This window comes from Pan paniscus, chromosome 16 (genome assembly GCF_029289425.2).
Source record: "Pan paniscus chromosome 16, NHGRI_mPanPan1-v2.0_pri, whole genome shotgun sequence".
Lineage (NCBI taxonomy): Eukaryota > Metazoa > Chordata > Mammalia > Primates > Hominidae > Pan > Pan paniscus.
This window is the reverse complement of record NC_073265.2, coordinates 83,180,872-83,205,923: the sequence shown is the minus strand read 5'-3', so window position 1 is coordinate 83,205,923 and position 25,052 is coordinate 83,180,872.

The following is a 25,052-nucleotide window of genomic DNA, read 5'->3' as shown; positions in this document are numbered from 1 at the left end:
CCTCGATAGCGCCCCAATGATCAGGCCCCCATGATGCCGAAGCCGGACAGTGATTTAGGGGAAAAGTTTTCTTCTTCCTCTTTACCCTCTGATAAGGCAGTATCGGCTTACCTAATATACATGTTTTTGGTGAAATAGTATTGCCATATTTTATTTTAAATCCTTTGTCAGCTTATGACCAAGACAAGGGCCATTCTTTGGTTGCTGAGCTGGAGTCTAACTCAAGTGTTACGTATCACTCAGTGCTCTCATCACTCTGCTCCTGCCCTCTGGCTGTAAGGGGTGTTGTGCTTGACTCTCTTTTCCCTTAAAATAAGTTCTTATCTGGGATACTCTCATGCAAACAAATTCCTGATGGATCTGCTCCACTAGTCCATCAGACATGCCCATCCTAGTATTCAGGTGTAAAGACAACATAGACCCAACCAGGGATTCCACAACAAACACTAGCAAGAACAATTCTTCACATCCACCTAGCATGTTTATCTTTTTAAACATATGTCCACATTATTCTCTATTAATCCTTTTGTACTGCAGCATAGCTCAGGGTTGCAATTACTGGAACACTCCCTAATTCTAGAGAACTGGCCTCATGGGATGTTTCTGGGCATCTGAGTAAATAGAATCCAGTGCTAATGCAAGAACTAATTTGCAATCTTGGGCTTTTAAATTGTAGCTCTCAGCCACATGCTAAAGCACCATTCTATAAATACTGAAGGATATTTCTCTTGTTTTCTGCAGGGTGACAACACTAAAATCCCCATCCAATCTGGCCATGGGGTGGTTAAAAGCAAAGCGAGAAAACCTCTGAGCTCCAGGGCATATCTAGCTGCCCTGTTACCTCAGGTACTATACTGTACTGTAATTTATATTATACATATCTCTGTTCCCCACCAGCTCAGGGCTCATGTCTATCTTGTTCATCATGATATCCCCAGCACCTAGCCTCATATCTGACACAGAATACCCACAATACATATTTTTGAATGAATGACTTTAAGATCTTCTGAAGTGTGAGTCACAAGAGTCTTTCCTTATTCATTTTTGTTTTACCTCCACCGTCTTCCTTTTGTGTGAAACTTACAAATGGCAGGTACTAAATAAATGATAACAGAATTCTATTTATTTCTCTGGATCTGACACATATACAGAAAAACACTGATTTGCTTTTCCATTGGACTGACAACATAAAGATATTCATATACCTTACATAGGGAGCTACAATTCCAAACAGGATATATCTTTAGAATTTAGGAACAAAGAGATTAATTGTCATGCTTTCAATACTTAAGTCTTAAATATAAAATGAATGAGTTATGACAAAGAAGTAGCCCCCACCAGGAGGATAGTTTTCAGATGTGCCAGTGTAGGACTAGGGTGTTTCCCAGCCCTCCATCTATAAAGTCAAGGTGTTAACACTAATCTAATTATGGAGTCCTTTTAGGGAAAAAAAAAAATGACTAGAATGATGCTGTAAACTTCATCAAGGAGGAAATGTCCTTTGCAAATTAGCAGGCTGGCTCTCCAGCCAAGTAGATGTTCTGTGCATAGTGTGAGTCAATCTCTGGAGTTCAATCATCTCTGAGTAGCCTCTGTAGAGCACAGGGGCTATATCGATTAAGAAGCCAATCCACCATGACGCCCAGAAGCAGCTGCCAGCTCCTCTTCATGTCTGTGTAGCTGCAAAATCATTGCCTATGTGCAATGATGCCTCCTGCCTTTCTTTTTCTCAAGTGATATGACCTCGGGCCATGTTTATCCATAAAGCTCCTGTTTCCTCATTGCAAAATAGCAGTTACACTCAAAACTATGCCCCCCTTACAGCCTAAATTTGTGACATTGCATTAAATCTCTTGTCTGAAACTCTTCCTTTGGAGGTCAGTCAAATGTGAATCTATAATTCTACGATTTTGATTACACCCAATATTGAAAGAAAGTCCTATCAGAGAGCCTCACCTGTATCCATCAAACATTGCTTCGCGCGTCCGGAGGAGTTCCAAATGTGAGTGCTGACATCTCTGTGGCTGTGTGTGCTGTTGGCCAGGAGTGTCAGGGAACTGACACCTTATAGGAGCAGCCCACAACCAACGAATGACTCTCAAGAGTTGGAGTATAAATTCCCCAGTCCTCTTGCCCTCAGCTGGGTTCATTTCAAGTCCAAGTCTTGGGTTCAACACCATGTTCTATACTCTCCTTTCAGGATCAACTACCAGAAGCCCACAGTGGCAGCTAACTTTACAGAGCACACTCTATTTTCTGCCTTTTCTTCCCTGTATCACTCCCCACGCTCTACACAGCCCCAATAAATTATTCTTACCTAAATTATGTCTCAGGGTCTGCTTTTAGGGGAATCTGAACTAACACACATATATATTGAACTAAATTGAAAGTAATGTTTCAAGAATTTGAGTCTTTTTCTGTTTTCTCTCTTAACCTCCAGAGAATAGAAAGGATGAAGAGTCACTATCGTAGGAGGTGCCTATATGAATTGGATGTTATTACCTGGCTGCCTTCCCTGCAGGGTAAACAGCCTAACACAGCAGTGTGTAAAACTATCTGATCCTGAGGCTGCCCCGTGCACCCAACAAAATGTTCTCTCTCTGTATTCACATCAGCGTGTGATGTAATTCCAGATGCCCTCAGAAAAGCTGTAGTTTGTGATTAACACAGCAAAGGCAGCCTTACAGCTCCTAAATAGGTGGGAAGAAATACAAAGCAAAGAGAAATATCCAGAGATTAATAATAATAATGAAAGAACACATCCAGCCGGGTGCAGTGGCTCAGGCCTGTAATCCCAGCACTTTGGGAGGCCAAGGCAGGCGGATCACAAGGTCAGGAGAATGAGACCATCCTGGCTAACACGGTGAAACCCCGTCTCTACTAAAAATACAAAAAATTAGCCGGGCGCAGTGGCGGGCGCCTGTAGTCCCAGCTACTCGGGAGGCTGAGGCAGGAGAATGGCATGTACCCAGGAGACGTAGCTTGCAGTGAGCCAAGATCACACCACTGCACTCCAGCCTGGGCAACAGAGCAAGACTCCATCTCAAAAAAAAAAAGAAGAAAAGAATGCATCCTTAATTTTTATAAAAATAATCCTGGATTATTAAGTAATCCCTGATTATTTAATTATTTACTTAAATATTTAATTATTATTTAATTATTTAATTAAATAATCCTATTATTAAATAATCCCTGATTCGTAATTTATTTATAAATTTATACTTATATAATTTATACATTTAGTAAGGATGGTGCGGATCTGCATTGTCCAATACAGCACCACCCAAATAGTCACCTGTAGAGTGTGAGCGAGCCTTGGAAATGTGTCTGATGCAAAATGAGATGAGGTGTAAGGATGAAATACACATCTGGCTTCAAAGACTTAGTATAATGAAAAAGAACTTAAGATATCTCATTAGTGATTATATTAATTACATGTTTAAATGGTAATATTTTGGATATGTGACATTAAATATTAAAATTAATGTCACCTGGTTCTCTTCACTTTTGTAATGTGGCTACTAGACAATTTATAATTACTTAAATGATTCACATTATATTTTTATTAGATGGCACTGGTCCAAATTATATTGTGGTAACAAACTCTGAATTCTCAGCAGTAAATAATACAAGAAAGATGAATTTCTTAGTCATGGTCCATAGAAAAAATGGTACAAAATGGTACATATACAATCTCAGCGAGGGGCTCTGCTCCAGGATATCTCTCAGGGAACTAGGATATTGGAGAGATGGCCATTTTGATGAGATAAATGAAAATGAAACTTCCTCTGTTGCCCCCGAAGAGGAAGGGAGTTCTGGGGGATTTTGCTCTAGCACAAAATATTTTGTCTCAGAAGGTACAGATATCATTTTTACTCAGGCCATTGTCAGAACTTGTCACAAAACTCCAACTGCAAAGGGGACAGAGAAATGTCACTCTCCCATGCTTCAGAAGATGAGTCAGAGTAAACACGAGTGCACACCCAAAGTGTCTACTACAATGTGCATAGCTTGTTGATGTCAAAACTTCCAGTGTTATTCATTCTAGGCCACAGTATAACAATGTGAACATGGCAAAATGATATTGTAAAATATCAGTCATTTACACCTTGACAAAGCCACTTAAGCATCTTTTCCCAAGGAAGATTCTGCAAACTGGCAGAAATGCATTTTCAGGTGAGGAAAAGAGCCTGGGGATGAGGAATTGTCATAGAACTTATATGTTAGAAGTATAGAAGACAAACTTGCCTGGCCACTCAATTTTTTTCTAGCAGTGTCCTGTGCTTTGACATAGATCACAGGTGAATAAAATCAGATCAAATATCACCTAATGCAAGCCAGACAGTGGCTCAGACAGAACATGCAAGGTGAACTGACCACAGTCCCAAATCTAGCTATCATGTAGAACTTGTTGGAACACTGAGAGTGGCTTCATCTCTCAGGAACAAAGTCATATTTAAACAGGATTCTAGAATTCCAAAAAATTCATTAAGGATACTTGAGAAACTTCCACATTTTGTGGAAATAATTTAGTCAAGGAGAACATGCTGATTACGTCGCTTGACTGAGCTCAGCTAACTATTAGGTGTAGACATACAATACTGCCCATGACCTAGTACTCTTCTTTTATTTTGTGCTTTCATGACTGAAACCATCTATTTCCACAGGTTTTCTCCAAACAGAGTACACACAATTAATGAGATTTCAGATGGCTAAATTGCATTTGTATCCACTCCATACTGCCTCTGTGAGATGACTTCCAGAAAACCTTGATTACAGTTTTGAATATTGCCCCCTTGTATTAGTCTGTTCTCACGCTGCTCATTAAGACATACCTGAGATTGGGTAATTTATAAAGCAAAGAGATTTAATTGACTCACAGTTCCACACGGGTGGGGAGGCCTCACAATCATGGCAGAAGGCAAAGGAGAAGCAAAGGCACATCTTATTTACATGGTGGCAGCCAAGAGAGCATGTGCAGGGGAACTGCCCTTTATAAAACATCAGATCTTGTGAGACTTACTCACTATCACGAGAATAGCATGGGAATGACCTGCCCCCGTGATTCAATTACCTCCCACCAGGCCCCTCCCATGACGTATGGGAATTATGAAAGCTAAAATCCAAGATGAGATTTGGGCCAAACCATATCACTCCTCCTTCAACACATATTCATTCACATGACTATATATCTCCTCACTTACGATACGAAGACTTTTGCCAATATAATGTTCAGAGGGTGCTGACACTGATAAGTTCTCAAGGACACCCCTGCGGTCACCATGAAATAAAATGCTGTCTGATTTGAGTTAATGCAGTGACTTTATTTTCTATGGCAATTTATGTCACATTTGGCTTAAAGATTTGGTACTCCGACTAGAAAGGGAAAATTGAAAATTAGGCCCAATAATTCTAGAATGTATGAAAGATCTCATCAAGCCAATGATCTGCCTCTTTTTTAAAAAAATTTGATGAAGCTGGCTTTACCGTCCAAGTTTTTTCTTCAAATACTAATTCATTTTTACTGAAAGGTATTAAGATATCTAAATACAACAAATTAATTAAATGTTTGATGAGAAACATCTGTCACACATACATCTTCTACAAGCATGAAAGAAAGTGCACTATGTTTATAGAGACACATTTTCTGCTGTTACTGAGAAGTTTTCAATATGATGCTCAGGACAGGCCAACATAATCCCCACTGTCTTGGCCCTGGGAAGGTTGCAGAATGACAGGTATACCAAAGACAAGTACAGTCAATAGTCAGGTTTACAGATAAAGCAGATGGTTTATTACACTGCATGATTCCAAAAGTGATAGATATAGCCCCCCTGAAAAAAATGCATTCTGGACTGAAGTGCAACCATATCTGATGTTCCAGTCTTTTAATATTCTTGGAAGGTTAGAGGTAAAGGGATCTTAGCAGTTGATATAGTTTGGATATGTGTGCCTTCCAAACCCCATGTTGAAATGTGATCCACAAGGTTGGAGGTAGAGCCTAATGGGAGGTGTTTGGGTCACACAGCAGCAGATCTCTCATGAGTGGCTTGGTGTCTTTCCCTCAGTAATGAGTGAGTTCCCACTTGGTTAGTTCACACGAGAGCTGGTCATTTAAAAGAGCATGACACTTCCCCACTCTCTCTTGCTCCTTCTCTCACCAGGCGATGCCTGTTCTCTTTTGCTTTCTGCCATGTTGAAAGTTTCCTGAGCCTCAAACTAGAAGTAGATGCTGGCATCACACTTCCCTCTTTTCACACTATCCCTCTTTTCTTGATCAATTACCCAGTCTCATATTCCTTTATATCAATGCAAAATGGACTAATATAGCAGTCTACTCCTATTCTCAACCTTTTGGGTTAAGCATTACCCTTTATAACTCTTTCTATTTAAAAATGCAAATGATACCAAGAGTGGCAGCAAATCAACACAATAGTGTTTTAATTAGTGCACACCTAGGACCAGAAAACCTGAGTACATAAAATTATCAGATGCCTCAGGAGAGGCATAGCAAATGCAGTCCGACAGAAGTAGCATGACATTATGAGTAATGCGTCATAGAAAGGAGACAAGTGGTCATCATAATTTTATTCAGTGTTCTTACTAAGCAAAATATAATTTACAAGCTTTAAGCTATGCATTTATATCCCTTTGATTCCCCACAGCCTCTCATAGGGTGCCTTAAAGATGTAAAAGATTCGATAAATGCTTATTCATTTAATATGTATAATTTTTCACTAACTGCATCCTTGTCACTGATCTATGTTCTAAATGCATGTCACAAACAAAATAGTCTCTGCTTCAAGGGGCTTATGGCCTATATGGGCTTTCCAAACAATAAAATATATCACTAAAATTCACTGTAGGTACAAGAGCAAAATACAAAAATCAGTTATATTTCTACACACTAAAATAAAAATAAAATTTTAAAAATTATTTACAATATTATCAAAAACAAGAAAATACTTAGGAATAAATTTAAGCAAAAAGTATATGACTTGTAATCTGGAAAATAGAAAACATTTTGAAGAAAAAAACTAAAGATATATGTACATGAAGAGAACTTTCTTGTTCATGAATCAGACAACTTAATATTGTTAAGACGGCAATAATCATCAAATTGATCTGCTGATTCAACATAATCCCTATAACAGATTACTTTTTTTCAGAATTGACGAGCTGATCCTAAAATTCATCTGGGAATTCAAGAAATGAAAAACAGCCAAAACAATCTAGAAAAAGAAAAACAAAGTTGAACAACTCATCCTTTGCTATTTCAAAATCTACTATAAAGCTATAATAATCAAGCCAGCATGGTGTTAGCATGAAGTAGATACAGAGGTGAATAGAACAGAATTGACAATCCAGAAATTCACCTTCACAATTATGGACAAAGGAGCTGCAGAGTGACTTTTCCAAAGAAGATATACACATGGAAAATAAACACACGAAAAGATGCTTAACATCATTTGTCATTAAGGAAATGCAAATTAAAATGACCATGAGATACCAGTTCACTCACTGGGAGGGCTAGACTAAAAAAGGCAGATAATAACAAGTGTTGGCGGAACTGTGGAGAAATTGGAACCCTCATACATTGCCGGTGGGAAAGGAAAATAAGGAAGCCACTTTAGTAAGCAGTTTGCTGACTCCTCAAAAGGTTAAACATAGAATTACCACTTATGATCCACTACTCAGTATATATCCAAGAGAATTAAAAACATATGTCCACTCAAAAACTTATGCATGAATGTTCATAGTAGCACTATTCATAATAGCTGATTGTGGAAACAGGCTAAACGTTTATCAGCTGATCAACAGATAAACAAAATAGTATATATCCACACAATGGAATATTATTCAGCCACGAAAAGAAATGAAGTTCTGATCCATGATACCACATAGATGAACCTTGGAAGCGTTATGCGATGTGAAAGAAGCCAGGCACAAAGAACCCCATATTGTTTGATTCCATTTATATAAAATGTCCAGAATAGGCAATTTCATAGAGACAGAAAATGTATTAGTGGTTGCCAGGGGCTGCAGGTGAGAGGGAAGAGGGAATGGGGAGGAGGTACACAGATCCTCTCAGGGGTGATTAAAAGGTTCTGAAATTAAATAGTAGTAATTCACACACAACTTTGCGCATATACTAAAAATCACCAAATAATACTTTTAAAAGGTGAACTTTGTGGTATATGAACATGCAAAGGAATTTAGACAAACTACACAGTCTAAGGAAACAGTCCCCCAAAGATTGTTCTCACTTCAGACACTAGCCACAAATTTGGGGGTCCCCAAGGCTGCCCTCACAGAGCAGCTGGCTACAAATTAGGGGGTTTGCTGTGATTATCCTCAGGTTTGATAATTCACTAGAATGACTCACAGAACTGAAGAAAGCATTGTACTTATTGTTTTATTATAATAAATGAATACAAATTAGAACCAGCCAAAGGAAGAGAAGAAGCAGGGTGATATCTGGGAGACTTCTAAAGGTGGTGCTTTCATTGTCCTCAGAAACGTGTTACCTTCCTACCTTCGATGTGTTACCACACACATGTTGTATTGCCAGCCTGAGAAGTTCACCCAAGATTAGGTGTCCAGAATTTTTATTGGAGCTTTATTATGTCAGCATAATCGATTGAATCATTTTTCATATGCTTCCCTTCCAGAGATGGGGATAACATCACACAGTTCAGATCCTTGACCCTCTCATCACTTGGTTGGACTTTCTGGCATGACCACACTTGACCCTGAGTCACACTTCACCTTAGCATAAACCATCAGACCCACCACGAATAGACTTATCACTCCAGTTTTAGACAGTACCTCCCAGGACCCAGGACAAAATTCAGACCTTCCTTTAGGTGAGGCCAAATTCCTTACTACACAAAACTGTATCTCAATAAAGCTGTTACTAAAGAAATAAACAAAAAAAAACCCCTCAGAATACTGAATCCAATGCATGATACTCCCTACACGTATATAAAATAAATACAGAAATTTAAGTCATATTAAACATTTTTAGCCAGATTTGTTAGAGGGGTAATATGTTTAAATATGATTACTGGTATTGAAATAATGCCAAAACAAAGGAAATTTTAAATACCTGGGAATAAAATGGAATTTGCTGTGGAAGTGCTGTGATGGAAGTAAATACGGGCAACTGTGGAACAAGTAAGACATGCAGACACCACAGAAGAAATCAAGAGACGCTCCTAGAAAGCACTAACTTCAGGAAGTTTCTATGGAGTGCAGTGGTGAATTATGTGAACACAGCAAAGTAATGAAATCTTTGAAGAAGCCAAGACCACACTGGACCTCAATGTCAAGAAAATCCAAATGCAAAGCTTGACTTAGTTCTGGGGTCCAGAGTGATGGATTAGAGCTCTTTATACCTCCACTCCTCACAGAAAGGATTTATCTCAGAGTCTAGGCAGGACCATGTCTTCAGCTGAGGACCAAGGGGCCCCAGATGTCCTAAGAAAAGAGGAATGTAGAGGGCATGGCTCAGGGGGTCAACATGAAACCCACAACTGCAATGAATCTATTTGGAACCATTGCATGGCTCCAAAGGCACTGATGTAAATCTTTGTTTTGCCACACAAATAAGCCATGTGAGGAACATCCTAGAACAATGGCTTAGTGTAGACCCTTCCCAAGGACAGAACTTCTGAAGACAAACTTCAGTTAGGAAATTACAAGAACCCTGTTTTTATGTGATGCCAAAACAAGGATCATAAGTTAAAATATATATTAAATAATGTTATAATAAAGTTGATTGTTTCATTTATCCAATGTATACACCTTTGAACATTTGCTGACAATTTATTTATTCATATAACAGGTATTTATTGGCTGCATTTTAGTCGTTGATGATACAGAAGTAAACAAGCCAAATAAGATAGAGCTCTAAACTCAGAGATCTTAGATCTTAGAGGGAGCACAAGTAACAAATTTACAAATATACACACATGTAATAACATAGATATATACATAAGAAAGATAATTCATACAGTGACAAGCGCACTAAAGAAAATACAAGAGAGAAATGAGATTAAGAGTGTCTGGGAAGGGGAATTCTAATTCCAATATGTTCGATCAGAGAAAGCCTTGCTAAGGCAGTGACATTTGGATGACATTTTGCATGGAAAACAGCCAGTCAAAATCTGGAGGAAGAGTTCCCAGCAGAGAAAACATCAAGTAGAAAGGGCCAGAAGTGAAAAGATGCCAGGGATTGAGGCACAGAAAGAGGGATAGGATGGAAAGGACGGGCCAATTTCCATGGCGCCTCAGAGGCCCCGGGGAGGAGCGTGGATTTAACTATAAGTGCCATATAGTAGACCGTGTGGATGACACAGTCACGCTGTCTGCCCTCCTGAGACTTCCAGGCTAAGCTATAGGACACAAACAGTAAACAGCCACAAAACCAAACACAGATCGAGACATGTTGCAGCGCAAAAGCTCCAGCTCACCATGGGTCTCCAGAACCAGAAAACCTGATTTAACATGGGGGGCGGTAAGGAGGACTTCTTGGAGGGAGTAGCCTTCATGGAGAAATTCCAAGGGAAGTTACAGAAGCGCAACTTGTTATATTAATCTAGTATTTTAAAACATATGTATTAGTATTCACAGGATTCATTCGCTTTAATTAAAATTTTAAAATGGTGACCCTAAAGAGGCTGCCGATGAAAAAGAATGACAAATTTTCAGTCAAACAGAACACATCCCATCAGACATGAAAATTTTATTATCTTTGCAATGACAGATTGATTCACTACACAGGACTTCATAATGTTTGAAATTAGGAACACGGCATTAAAGTTCACGAACTGATTACCATAATTACAGTTCATTTGATCTTGATTGCTTTTGTAGGGACTCCTGATTCAATCTGTCTGCCCTTGTAATTTCTAAAGCTTGTTTCTTGCAAAGGTAAGAATTTCTTAAGATAATAATTCAGTGTTTCCCTTTCAGCCCTTCCCCTCTTCCCATACTATACTGTGACAGTTGGTTCCATTGTAAATATATATTTTAAAAACATAGAGTTTTATTAGTCCATTAGTACTTACGGTTAGAAAAGATTTTCAGGGACTCAAAACAACTGAGAAAAGGCAAGCATTATTGATTCTATTTTATAGGTGAGGAGGTATAGGATCATCAAGGCAAAGTGAACTATCCCAAGTCACGTAACCAGTAAGGGGCAAAGCTGGGGCTGGGACACAGGTCATTTTTTTTTTTTTTTTTTGAGACAGAGTCTCACTCTGTCGCCCAAGCTGGAATACAGTGGCATGATCTTGGCTCACTGCAACCTCCGCCTCCCGGGTTCAAGTGATTCTCCTGCCTCAGCCTCCCAAGTAGCTGGGATCACAGGTGCCTGCCACCAAGCCCGGCTAATTTTTGTATTTTTAGTGAGACAGGGTTTCACCATGTTGGTCAGGCTGGTCTTGAACTCCTGACCTCGTGATCAGCCGCCTCATCTTCCCAAAGTGCTGGGATTACAGGCAAGAGCCACCATGCCCAGCCAGGTCTTCTTACTGTACTTTTATTTATTTTTTGAGATGGAGTCTCTCTCTGTCGTCCAAGCTGGAGTGCAACAGCACGATCTCAGCTCACTGCAACCTCCGCCTCCGAGGTTCAAGTGATTCTCCTGCCTCAGTCTTCTGAGTAGCTGGGACTACAGGCACACGCCACCACACCCACATGATTTTTGTGTTTTTAGTAGAGACGGGGTTTCACCATGTCAGCCAGGATGGTCTCAATCTCCTGACCTCGTGATCCGCCCGCCTCAGCCTCCCAAAGTGCTGGGATTACAGACGTGAGCCACTATGCCCTACCCTTAATGTTATTTTCTATTCTTCAAGTTGCCAGATAGTTCTAAGATACTGGACCCACACAGGCAGAGTGCCATCCCCACATTGTTATTCACCAACAAGGAAATGCATGTGACAGTTTGCCTGCTTTGTTTTTTTGTTTGTTTTTGAGACAGGGTCTCACTCTGTCACCCACGCTAGAGCGCAATGGAGCCATCTCAGCTCACTGCAGCCTCGAGCTTCTGGCCTCAAGTGATCCTCCCACTTCAGCCTCCCTTGTAGCTGGGACTACATACAGGCCTGTGCCACCCATGCCTGGCTTATTATTTTTATTATTATTGAGATAGAGTCTCATTCTGTTGCCCAGGCTGGAGTGCAGTGGCGCGATCTCAGCTCACTGCAGCCTCAAACTTTGGGGCTCAAGCAATCCAAAGTGCTGGGATTACAGGTGTGAGCCACTGCATGCAGCCTGTCTTTGCTTCTTTAGTAAAAAATAGTGGAGAGGGTAAAATGAAGCAGAGAACAGAAGGTAAGTTTATATTTAAAAGCAAACCGGTTTTGATCCAAACTCCCCTGACAACTTTCTGATTTCTTGGCTTATACTTTAGAACTAGGATCCTGGAAGCCAAATGACAAACCAGTATCGACTCCCTGAGGCATGGGAAGTGGCTGGCAGTAGAGGAAATTTGTTCCTCCACAGACAGCGAGCCCTGAAGAAGATTGCTAGATCTGGAACCCAGCCCTGGTCCAGCCAAGAGTGTGTGGGCTTAGCAGGACACTGAGGAAGCCAAGGCTTCCAACATGGGAGTATTGACTGGTGGTTGCTATTGGGATGACTTGGCCATGGGAGGTAAAAGAGGCTGAGAACATAGGAATAAGCCCCAGAAAGGTAATAGTGAGCATTAATTGGCCACCAGAAAGCCCCCCAAAACGACTGGGGCCTTAAAAGAAGAAACTTGCCCCCAGACAAGACCATGAGATAAAAGCTCAGTTGTAGGGAGAGAGTTGAGCTGGTATGGGGAGAAACACAGTGATAGTTGTGTCTCAAGGATAAAGTGAGGGCTGTAGAATTATCCCAAAGGACCAAGCCCAACTCCTTATATCAACACAGACTTGAGAGAGAGGGAGAAAAGAAGAAGACCAATAGGTATTGTTTGAGGCTGAACTGCATCTCTTCCAAAATTCATTTGTTGAAGTCCTAACTCCTAGTGCCTCAGGATGTGACTATATTTTGAGATAGAATCTCTAAAAAGGTAATTAAGTTAAAATGAAATCATTAGGTTGGACCCTCATCCAATATGACTAGTATCCTTATAAGGAGGGGTGATGAGGACACAGATGGATAGCAAGGGAAGACTATGTAAAGACATAGGGAGAAGGAGCCATCTACAAGCCAAGGAGAGAGGTCTCAGAAGAAATCCACTGCACTGTCCCTTTCAAACTTTCTTTTTTCTTTTTATTTATTTTTTTGACACGGAGTCTCATTCTGTCGCCCAGGCTGGAGTGCACTGGCGTGATCTTAGCTCGCTGCAACCTCCGTTTCCTGGGTTCAAGCAATTTTCCTGCCTCAGCCTCCTGAGTAGCTGGGATTACAGGTGCATGCCACCATGCCCAGCTAATTTTTGTATTTTGGGTAGAGAGAAGGTTTCACCATGTAGGCCAGGCTGGTCTCAAACTCCTGACCTCAGGTGATCTGCCCGCCTCGGCCTCTCAAAGTGTTGGGATTAGAGGTGTGAGCCACCGCACCCATCCGGTACTGACCCTTTCGTCTTGGAATTCCAGCCCCCAGAAATGTGAGAAAATAAATCTGTTGTTGAAGCCACTCAGGCTGTGGTACTCTGTTAGGGCTGCCCTAGAAAGAATACATATTTTTCTTCTAAGCCCCACACTTCTCTGGGGTAGGGAGAGTGTTTTATAACATGCACCCAGCCCTAAGGATTGACTGAAAAAGTGAAAGGAGTCAGAGGGTTTTCAGCAAACCTGTCTGTGGGGAGATAAGAGAGGGAGTTTCTGGGAAACGAGGAAGGAGGTGCTCTCTCCCTCCGCTATCCCTATGAATTGCTCAACGAGAGCAGTAAAAGCAGCTGGCAAACACAACACACAAAGGGCCACCCCACTTCTCAGAATGAACCATTTCATTGGGATTTATGGAATAAAAGAAAGGTTGTTAAAGTCTTCACAAAAATCCTTGGCACAGATAGGAAAGAATCTAGAAGAAGAATATCAAGATTTGATGGGTAAGTCTTTCCAATAGTTCCTCTTTTGACATTCTACTATTTCCTTTTCTTTCTTTCTATTCTTTTTGTATTCAGTCATAGCCACTGTGGTTTATGCAGTTCTCAACTTGCCTTGATTATACTTTAGATTTGAAAAAGGTATAGAAAATCATTCAAATGTGACATAGTAAATGAGATATGAAAAGAGAGTGAGTTACTCAAAGCCCTAAAGGGAAGCTAAGGCCCTCGGTGCTGCTGGGAACCCAGGCTGCAGGGCATTGGAGCAGCACTGTGGTTAAAAGCACCCCCACTGCGGGTCTGATAATTCCCTCCAGGTCTCCCGAAAGCCATCCTAAGCTGAGCACTCAGGTGGCGGAGGCGGAATGGAGCTTCCCCTCTGGGGAGATGGGAGCCCTTCCTACGCCCTTGACCAGCTGATCTTAATCATGCCGCACCAGAGGAATCAGCAAGGCCATCACTTGAAGATTTAATTATCTTTTCTTTACTCAAATCTTGTAATGAATGATTCCAGGAGGTTATTAATTTTTCATTCCAGAATGAGCACATGAAGGTGGCCTAGTAGTAGGAGGTTCTGCTGCCTTTGAAAAATTCCATTCATGCCTTGCGTCTGTGCCATGAATGAACTGTACATCCTCCTGATTAAGGTGCTGAGTTGTACTGGACCTTACTGGCAAGGGCTTAAGGCAAGGTCACACTTGGATTCACCGAAACATCTGTTAACCTCAATCTTGCTAAACCCATACTGCCTTCACCAAAGGCCACAGCACATTACACTATAGAACAGACTTTTCCAGCCAGAATCCCAGAGCCTCTTACATCTAACACCTTTCACTTGGTCCCCTCTGCTGCATTTCCCTGGCCTCTGATTTCGTTCAGGATTCATCTTCTTTCACTTGGACAATAAAGTTAGCCTTCATCTTTCTCTCCCAGCCCCTTCTCCTATACCCAACCATACCAAACTACCTGCAGTTGCTTGGACATACAATATCAGCATACCTCAGAGCCTTGTATGTTCTTTTTTTTCTTTTGCCAAGAAAGCCCTTCTGAACTTGTCCCACCTGGCTAACTTCTACTCCTTCAAAAAGCCACTCCAAGGGTCATGCCCTCTAGGAAAGCTCCCTACCTTCCCACAGACACGTCATCATTGCCTCCTCTGGACTGGATCCTTCCTTATACAGAATGATTCAAAGAGAATTGAACACTTGTCAAAATATATTACTCAATAACTGGGTTATATATGAATATTTAGCATACAGCAAATTGTAGTGACCCTGATATTTCTCAATTTTCTTAATAACTATAGCACAAGACTGCCTTGGCATAGTGCCCAGTCAGGCAGTATCCCCTTAGGCCCCTTAAATCATGAAAGAGGGACCTCTGCTCTATAGCCTGTTCTTCAGAGGGATCCACATGTTACAAACACACCCAAAACCATATTTGTTACAAAATACACAGTTATCTTTGCCACTTGGATCTGGCACTCAGCATTTGCACAGACAAACTCATAACCCTAATATCCACTCACAAATGACTTACACCATTTGGGTTCCAGAAAAATGCTTTTTCACATCTCTTATTCCATGTCCTGGACAAAAAGGACCTGCTTATAAACGCTGTGAAACTTTTTGGGTTACATCATTCCTGAAGCTGGAGATGCACTGCTTTGGAGTATGGAGAAGAATTGACAGGCAGGAACACTTGGGTAAAGGGAAAGACAAAATAATTAACTTGTCTCTTCTGTCTTCTCAGATATGAATGCAATGGGCTCTTGCATATATATGAGTTGTCATTTTCTAATAATGCCATGTCCAATTTTTTGCTTCTTTTTGGTCTTGATGTTTTATTCCAGCAGCTTTTACAAATTAATGTAGTGTTCACAACAGTTGTACATGTTGGCTGAGCAAGTTTTTGCAAAATAAAACAGTTGCTTATGCAAACATCCCTAGCCCATCAAAACAACACCTACATATATGCAATAATTAAGTTTAGTTGTATTGGATATTTTGTCAACTTTGAGTCAAGTAAAAACATAGCTGTGCACATATTTCATCAAAATGATGGCATATTTGTCAAATTTGTTACTGTAATATATAACTTGTTGATAATCAGACATATGGATTGTGGGACTCTATCTTCTTGCCCCAAATGTTCAGGCCAACCCTGCACGTTGAGGCCCAGATATCAGCTACATCAACTTATTCTTAGGAAGAAATATCAGGATCCTCAAGTTTGGACCATTCTTTCTTTATCGCCTTGAGGAAATGAATTTGTACATTATGATGCTGTTGACTGCCATAAGCTACAGAAGTTCCCTGATATTTTAGGAAAGATGCATTAGGCTTCTTGATTCATGTGATTATGAGCACGGTGCATCTATACTATTACACCAGTAGCTGTAATTCCTTCCTGACAAGTTGGTTGTGACAACAGTTCACATATACCGCAGTTCTACATTTATAATTTTTGAGAGTGTTCAATTCTTTCTGCATCTCCTGTGTACAGCTCTCATTTGTTATTTTGCAATTATGATTTTGTGTAACTGATTCAACTCCCAGAAGACAGGGACCAGGTCATAGTCTTCTTACATGTGCAGAACCTGATGTGTATGACCGTGTTTAATAAAATTTGTTACTGCTTGTCTTTCTTGAGAAAAGAATGAAGACATTTGTTGGAGGAAAGTTCTTAATCTTTGAAAAGAGATTACAGCTAATCAAGGGCTCTTCAGCAATATCGGCTTTTTCCCAGCTTTTTATTTTCATTTTATGGTTGGTGTTCCACAAACACACATGAGTAACAGACACCTTGGCAGCAGCTACCTGCTCTGGAGAGTGACATCTGTTCCCTACTCTTACATTTCTTTATCACATCAAGGTTTTATTTCTTATAGCATTTAGTTCACAATTATTTATTTAGCATCTACTAGGTGCTCTAAATTGTTTTACTTATGCATTTACTTGTATGTTCAGCCAACCTTTTTTTGTATGTTCAACCAACATACAAATAAACGTATAAATAAGATAACTTACAGCACCCTAGTTGATGCTAAAATTTATATTTAATTTATAACTACTGGTTGAACCAATATTGTATATTTGTTCCTCATTGTTTTTCTTCCTCAGTGGACTCAACTCCATGAAAGTAGAGACCTGTCTGTCTTACTTACTATAAGACCTTCAGCACCTGGAAATAGCAGGTGTTAAATATACCTGTACTGAATGGATGAATGTGTAAATATGTATCTACAATCTCAACAACTTTTTTTTTTTTTTGGTATTTTTCCCCTATTCTTACTTTAGTCAAACAATACCAAGGAGTAATACCTATTGGTTTTAAAACAACAACTACCCAAAAAAAATGTTTGAAAGGACTCTGAAATTAGCCCTTTCTTGATGGTAATTGATGGACTGGCGTTTTCAGTTTTTCACCTCTCATTTCTCTCCTAAGCCACTCTTCGTTCTAATACAGACTGTACACTGATGCGTGCTCCTGCAGCGGGTGCTGTAACTGCTCTGGGTACGATACCGCAGGGCCCCTTTCTCCTAGCAAAATCTATGTCCCACAGCCACACATTCATTCTTCAGAGCCAAGATGAGGATTTTTTTTCAGTCAAATTTCACTTGCTTGGGATAAATCTCATAGGCTATTAAATCTGATTTGCTGATCCCTGCTAACAGAGCATTTGAAGAACCATCAAAGGGACACTGAAAGTGTCACAGGTATTACAGTAAGCCCTTGATAGTGGCTTTTAGTGTGTTGTATGACGGGGAATGCAGTCCAAAGATAAGAATAGGCAGACAGGGAGGAATCCAGCCCAATCGAGTTCATTTCACACATGTACAGCCACTGACATGTCTGCAATAAGACTAGACAATGCCGTCGTTGGCAAGCTTGTTAGAACTTTTTTCAAATAACAAACTCTAATTAGTTTTTGGTGTGTCTTCAGTGCAACTAAGCAGATGAAAGAAAGAACAAATATGAGTTGATTCTGAAGGAGCTCTGTTCTTTAAAAAAGCATACCCATGAAGCAGATCAATATCAGATCAAAACATGCATGAAAGAAGGATTCACAGTAATTTCATACAAAAATAGTTGGATGAGGAGGTAAGCAAAATAGTCCAAAAGCTGTTGTCAATCCCTTTCTCCTTTCTGTCTTCACAACTGAAAGGAAAACTGTAAGTTTCTTGTAAGCTCTCTATTAAACCATAATGTATTTTTCATGCAAAATGTTAAACCTCCAGCTAATGCTTGGTACATTTTTCTGACACAAGCAAGCCTGACTTAGGACAGGAAACACTGAATAAAAATAGCTCTGTTAGGCCGGGCGCGGCGGCTCACACCTGTAATCCCAGCATTTTGGGAGGCCGAGGCGGGCAGATCACGAGGTCAGGAGATCGAGACCATCCTGGCTAACATGGTGAAACCCTGTCTCTACTAAAAATACAAAAAATTAGCTGGGTGTGGCGGCATGCCCCTGTAGTCCCAGCTACTCAGAAGGCTGAGGTAGGAGAATTGCTTGAACCTGGGAGGCAGAGGTTGCAGTGAGCCAAGATCGCACCACTGCACTCCAGCCTGGGCAACAGAGCAAGACTCGGTCTCAAAAAAAAAAAAAATGCCCTGTTATATACTATCTGTGATCCTGATGATGTCAGAGCCAAGATACAGAAAAACCAAGGCTGGAGACACTGTGCCACCAGCAGAATACACTCTCCTGCTTCCAGGTAAAACGAGACGCAAAGAAAGCCATCCATTTCCTGGAAACTGCTGTTCTAGAACAAATGTACATATATAGGAAATGCCCTGGAAAGAAAAGACAGGATGTAGTGGGCACATTTACAAGGTATGTCAAATGTAGCTCTCAAAATGATTGGATGGGTTGAGATGGGAAGTGCTGAGAAGAGGGCAGGGTTGAGGCTGAGAACACTCAGTCCTGCCGTAAGTCGGCAGGTGACACCAAAGTGTTAACATGGATTCTGGTGTGTGCATTTCTGCACTGATACTGTGAAATGTGTGTTCTTCTTTCATATAGTAGAAAAAAAATCAGGTCTTGAAAAACATAGTTATTTTAGCTGTTTCAATACTGGAATGCTTGAATATGATATATTTGCTAATTTAATTCTAAGTATTTGTTGCATATCCCCTCATTAAGTCATAGAAAACTGGAGGCAGTCACAACAGGGATATAGGCAGAGATGCCTGCTTTTACCAATGCCTAAATTTCATGCCAGCTGAGAATATCCCTGTGTCTAATGGGAGAGGTGCTGTGAAATCTGAATACAGCATTATCTTGCTTTATAATTGTGTTCCCTAATAACAGAAAGAGGGCTTTGGGCCATAATTAATAGCCATTCTTACAGATCTTTTAACTCCCCACAATCTCCAAGGAGCTTGCTTTCCATTAACATTTCCAGAAATAGCTTACTTTACATTATTAACGTGCTGCAAATGATAGCTTCCAAATTATTCCTAAGCTAATTATTAAAAATTGATTACACGAAAAGCTTTTCCCACTTTAAGTTGTACCTTTAAGTGCCTTGCAGTAAATATGAAGATAGAGCTGTGGCCCATTGGAAGATTCTCTCCTTGTAATGTAGTCAATTCCATTAAGTCAATCTCCAGTGTACTCTAAAATGTGTTTTCATTACAAGTTATGGTGCTAAATACCATGGGAAATGATATGCAAATAAGCAATATTAACTATGCCAGTTAAGACAAGCCAAACTAACTTAACGAAGGGGATATAGCCACTATAAAGCTATGTTTTCCTTTTTTTAAGGTTAATTAGACAGCCTAATTATCCCAGACGAGAGCATATTATTCTCTTGGAAAAGCAAGCATAATTAACTTAGAGAGTCTTCCTCTATAAGCAAAATCAAGTAAATAGAAAAATTCCAATGCGAAGTGGTTTACTTCTATTGAAATCCAAAGGGTGGCTCGATATGTAAATAAGAAGAAAAAGAGAGAGAGACACACCCACAAACACACATAATAGTAGTTGTTAAATGTGAACCATCCTAAGAGTTTATGAGATTTATGGAAGAGTTGCCTGGACTAGGATATATGGAAGAGTTTATATATATTCATAATATCTCATGTACAGAAAATATGCTTCTCAAGAAGAGAAAAGAAAATACTCCCTAGGGAAGATGTAAGTGTTAGACACTTGTTACTTTTGGCCGTCCAGCAATCATCCCACTTTCTTCTGGTGATGCGACCCTGATTTTCCTTCTGGGGTACTACCTGTTGCACCTGCATTGCAGTTCCAACCTCTCTCCTCACTCAATCCTACTTCCCTCACTTCCTCACAGGTAACATTGCTGGGAGGATGCCTCATAATTCAACCACACACAAATGTTTATTTCAGAGTCTTAGGGAAGAGTCCTTTTCCCAGGGAAGCCAGTATAGCATTGGTGCCAAGATCAGTCCTAGGAAGCAGAATCTAAAATGGGATTTTAGAGTTGCATCGCTTGCCAGCCAGCTGACAATGAGGATCACATACTGGTAGTTGGGATGGAACTGGTAGCCCCCTATAGGCTATGGCAGGATAATTGTTAAAACTTTCACTGGGGCCGGGCAAGGTGGCTCACGCCTGTAATCTCAGCACTTTGGGAGGCCAAGGTGGGCAGATCACTTGAGGTCAGGAGTTTGAGACCAGCCTGGCCAACATGGTGAAACCCTGTCTCTGCTAAAAATACAAAAATTAGCTGAGCATGGTGGCAGATGCCTGTAATCCCAGCTATTCAGGAGGCTGAGGCAAGAGAATCGCTTGAACCTGGGAGGCAGAGGTTGCAGTGAGCCGAGATCGCACCATTGCACTCCAGCCTGGGCGACACAGCAAGACTCTGTCATGGAAAAAGAAAAAAAAACAACAACAAAAAACACAAAAACTTTCACTGGTGATAAATTGGAATAGAGCACAGATGGAAAGGAATTACCGGTGGGCATATTAACACAGGTATTTGAGGGTTTCAGGAAAAATAGTAAACATAAAGACAACGAAGTTGAAAATTGTTGCTGAGACTCCTGATGCATCAGAGTAAGACAAGAAAAAGCTGACAACAATTTAATTACTAATTTATGACAAATTATGGAAGCCTAAGGGCCCTCTTGGCAGCATATAAAGAGATGCTCATCTCCTATAGCCATAGGGAAGGAAACACTGAGGATCAGGCTCAAATCAATTATAATTGCAGTGGCGCTCCAGAGAAGGTTGAAACCCAACCCTGGAAAGCCGGTTAAACTAAATCCAGGACACTGATTGGAAAGGGGTAAGACCCTGCAATTTACATTTTCTTCTTAAATGCTAGGGGAAGCTTGTATGAATATGGCAGTGGCAAATGCCTGGGCTAGTTGGTTGGGAACCCACTGACATGTGAATGAACCTATGGGATTGGACACAGAGTGAGATCTGTGTATTGCAGATTAATTCTCAGCAAAAACCTTCCATCATGGAAGACACTAAACAACCAAATGGGCAAAAATCGTCCATTTGATGTAAGCCAGTTGACTTGATGCCAGTTGATGTAAGCTAGCTTCAGTCATCAACCAACTATCCCTGTGCTGGCACAATGGCTAAATGAAGACAGCAGTCAAAATGGCAGGAATGGAAACTCTGCATGGGTCCACCAGCATGGGCTGCCACTCACTACTGCTATTCTTGCTACAGTTACTGGGGAATGTTTAATCCGCTGGCTACAGAGACCGATGCTGAACTCCCAAGATGGCACCATTACTCAAAGAGACCAACTAGCCACTTGGTAGCAAGCTGATGACATTGGGCCTCTTTCATTCTAGAAGGGACAGCAGTTTATGTTAAGTGAAGGTGACACATTCTGAGTATGGGTTTGTCCTTCTAAACTGCAGGGTCTCAGCAGCATCAGTATATGGAGGGCTAATTCAGTATTTGGCCCACAAATATAGGATCTTCATCAAGGTTTTATTAAACCAAGAGCCCCATTTTACAGCAAAGGAGGCAAGGCAGTTGATACATAGTCATAGTACCTATGCATCTTACACCACACCACCTAGAAAACACTGGCATAATAGAGCTATCAAAAAACCTTTTGAAGGCACAGCAAATGGTTTGGAAATGACACCCACAAAAATGGGCACTGCGCTCCAAGACCTAGTATGCACTCTAAATCCATTGTATGGTTCTGTGTTCCAATAGGCAGAGTAAGTCTGAGAACTAAAAAATAGAAGGAACAAATTTACTTATCATCACTCCCAGGGAGCTATGTGAGGAGTTTTTCCCTTCCATATTCACAAATAAATGCTCTTGGGCCTAAAAGTCCTGGTTCCCCGAGGAAGGATGCTTCTACCTGAGGATGCAGCAGAGTCCCATTAAACTCTAAGCTCTGTTTGATCTTTCAGACATGGGTCTTTGTACTGCCAGCAGCCCAGGTCTATGTCCTGCTGACAGCTCAACTGTGATTTCTCCAAGAGTTGCTCTCAGCCCTCTAGATCTTGCTGTTGTCACATTATGCTCTGTCTCAAAGATAGCCTTTCCCAGCAACTAGTCAATGTGGGGGCGCAAAGGCCTATGTCTGAAAGATCACCCCAGCTTCAGAGCTGCCATCGAGTACCACAAGACCATGCAAATTGAGGACATGGTTCTGACAGTTACATATTTCAGTTAACATGTACTGTGCAAACAAAGCAAACGCTCTCTGTAACGTATATGGATGTTTATCAATTTGTTTTTTTCTTAGCTTTAGGAAAATAATTTGCCACAGGACTCCTGTATTTAAGTGAGCTTTCATGCAAAAATTTTCATGAGTTATGTAAACATAAGGCAAGAATAATTTATTTCCCGGGAAGGAGGTTATATAGAGATCTTATTCTTCTCTATTTGTATCCAAGAAAGTCTTTTGCAATTAAAAAAAGAAGAAAGAGGAGGAGAAAAAAGAAGAGGGAGAAAATCAAGATAAGGAGGAGAAGAAAGAGGAGGAGTATATTAAGAAGAATTTCAAGATTCTAAGTTTAGCAGCATATAAGAAGGCACAATGACAATTACTAAAAAGTCAAGAAACGACAGATGCTGGTGAAGCTGTGGAGAGACAAGAACAACTTTACACCGTTGGTGGGATTGTAAATTAGTTCAACTACTGTGGAAGACAGTGTGGTGATTCCTCAAAGACCTAAACCAGAAATACTACTTGAGCCAGCAATCCCATTACTGGGTATATACCCAAAGGAACATAGATCATTCTATTATACAGATACATGCACGCATATGTTCACTGCAGCACTATTCACAAGAGCAAAGACATGGAATCAACCCAAATGCCCACCAACGATAGACTGAATAAAGAAAATGTGGTACATACACACCATGGAATATTACAGAGCCATAAAGAGGGACGAGATCATGTCCTTTGCAGGAACATGGATGAAGCTGGAAACCATTATCCTCAGCAAACTAATGCAGGAAGAGAAAACCAAACATCACTTGTTCTTGCTTGTAAGTGGGAGCTGAACAATGAGAACACACAGACACGGGGAGGGGAACAACACACACTGGGGCCTGTCGGGTGTGGGGTAGGGGGAGGGAGAGCATCAGGATTAATAGCTAATACATGTGGGGCTTAATACCTAGGTGAGGGGTTGATAGGTGCAGCAAACCACCATGGTACACATTTACCTATGTAACAAAGCTGCATGTCCTGCACATGTACCCTGGAACTTAAACTAATTTTTTTTTAAAAGATGCCTATTCTCACTTGCTATTAACTTATCCCATTCAACAATCTGTCCTGGAAAACCTAACAGTCCTTAGCTCTCTAACAATCTGCCCAAAATAGGTAAATACTGAAATTATTACCTGTGCCCAAACTTCTCCATCATCAACCTGTAACAGAGAGCTACATGGCTCTTGCCCCTGCCTGTTGGACGCCTGAAGCATCATGTCCTACCTGGTTAAGGACTGCAAATGCAACATTGGCACTGGGTCCTGAGACATTCACAAAGACTCAAATGTAAGCATGGTTCAGCAAGCCTAGAGAAGGATTTTAGGGAGAACTGTAACAACATTGAAGTAAACTCTGAGTTTTGGGTTCCTCATCTGAGAGAACAGTTAGTTCTCCTAGACTTTCTGTCTGCTCCCTTCCAGAATGACTTTGCCAAGTTTCTGTGGCCCCCACAGACAGAGGAAGACTCAGGTGTTTGCATCTCCCGTCCAGAGGGCAGTAGCTCACCTTCCAGCTCTCCACTGTCAGTCAGCAGAACAGCCATGGCTTCTATGTGCACCTTTCACATAGGCTGGGGAATATTACAATTTTCCAAGATTGACCCTAACTCCCTCCCCTTTCCTCAGCACAGTGTCATTTTCCACCTGGGAGAATTCTTTCCCTCACGTGGAACAACTCGCCTCGCCCTCTATGTCCTCTTTCTTTAGAGACTAGCTCCCTGGCCCTCATTATTTACCTCACTAAACTAAGAATGACATCAGAAATTGAAGAAATTAAGGTAACCATTTCTACTGTCAGAGTTCAGAAGCTGCTTGAAGCCAAATGTTCCGGGGAAACGTGAGGCCAGGAAAAAGTAATTTAGTTCTCACAACATTTTATCGGGGAGTCAAGTGGAGTCACCCCATGAAAATAAGTCATCTGTTACACTTTTCCTCATCGAGCTGATCTCCTCAGTGAACACAGCCTTGCTCTGTAAGAGTGGTCCCCAAATGGCCCATCTGAGAATTTCCTGGAAAGACTCTTAAAATGCAAATCCTGGGCCCCAACTTCTGAACCTCTGATTCAGTAATTAGCGGAAAACCTAAGGGTGAATATATTTTTGTTTGTTTGTTGGTTTGTTTGTTTGTTTGTTTTGAGACAGAGTCTCACTCCGTCACCCAGGTTGGAGTGCAGTGGCGCAATTTCTGCCCACTGCAAGCTCCGCCTCCCGGGTTCACTCCATTCCCCTGCCTCAGCCTCCCAAGTAGCTGGGACTACAGGCACCCGCCACCACGCCTGGCTAACTTTTTGTATTTTTAGTAGAGATGGGGTTTCAC